The sequence below is a fragment of the Bactrocera latifrons genome, unplaced genomic scaffold (assembly GCF_001853355.1).
Source record: "Bactrocera latifrons isolate USDA-ARS-PBARC rearing strain unplaced genomic scaffold, ASM185335v1 scaffold_339, whole genome shotgun sequence".
NCBI classification, from domain to species: domain Eukaryota; kingdom Metazoa; phylum Arthropoda; class Insecta; order Diptera; family Tephritidae; genus Bactrocera; species Bactrocera latifrons.
The window spans coordinates 296,271-297,624 of NW_017536978.1; positions in this window are offsets into that span (position 1 = coordinate 296,271).

A 1,354-nucleotide genomic window follows, 5' to 3' on the forward strand; every position below is an offset into this window, starting at 1 on the left:
TGAGCTCTGTTGCGTCTATTTTAAAGCCAATAGTTTAATTATGCTGATTCCTTTATCCTTTTCTGATGCCTACCATTGACCCATTGACTTTCACATCTGCTTCGAACATGCCCACACATTCCTAATGACCTTCTGCAACTCAATCATGTGGTAATGTATGAAGGAGTGCAGCACGTTCATAATTTTTTTTTTTATATTTAATTACTTTAGAATTTTTAGTACTCTTGCAACATGTTGCCTCAGAGGATAACTATTGGCTATTCACTTGGGAGTGGCCAGAAATGAAATGAAAAATAAACAAAAGCCTTGGAATAAAAACCCCTCTTTTGATGACTTAATTTTTACATTAAGTAAATATGAGTCAAAAGAATATATTTTGAGCTGCACCGAAATGTGTACTCTTTATTCATACTCTTAAGACTAACTTATTAAATGGTTCTTGTTGATAGTTTGTTTAGATATAATACCATGTATTGTTTGTTTATATCATGTTCAGACCGACACTTAATCCCACGATTTCGGCTGTTGAGTGGTAAATCCCACTAATCTTATAAATTTATCAAGATTTCGCCATACAAAATGACAGTTCTGATCCACGCTAAATCTCTCTGTGCGACTCTGATTTTGCGCCATCTACTTGTCAGCATTAGAAATCTGTTACATTATCACAGCTGATTTAGACACTWCAAAGAGAAAAAAATATAAACAAACCAATTTTTTTAAAGCAAAGAATCTAATTTCACCTGAAAATCGGCTAAGCGAACGTAAAAATGCATCCATTATTTCTACTATATAGAAAATATTAAAAAAAAGACGGCTTTTATTTCRAAATACTATATGACAGTCTTTTCTTTTGATAAATATTAAGTGATCTCAATTCTTGAATGAAAGTGACAGCTCTTTTTTGATCTTTCTAACGGCTATGAGAGCAGGTTGATTAGTGAATGTAATTAAATGTAATCTAATCCCTTTAAATATTCGGTCTGAACATGGTATTAGGTTTGTTGACATAAATCTTAGTGCTACTTATACTACTGAAATGCTGGTTGTTTACTTCTTCTTCTTCTTGATTGGCGTAGACACCGCTTACACGATTATAGCCGAGTTAACAACAGCGCGCCAGTCGTTCCTCCTTTTCGCTACGTGGCGCCAATTAGATATTCCAAGTGAAGCCAGGTCCTTCTCCACTTAGTCCTTCCAACCGAGTGGAGGTCTTCCTCTTCCTCTGCTTCCCCCGGCGGGTACTGCGTCGAATACTTTCAGAGGTGGAGTGTTTTCGTCCATCCGGACAACATGACCTAGCCAGCGTAGCCGCTGTCTTTTAATTCGCTGAACTATGTCAATGTCGTCGGAT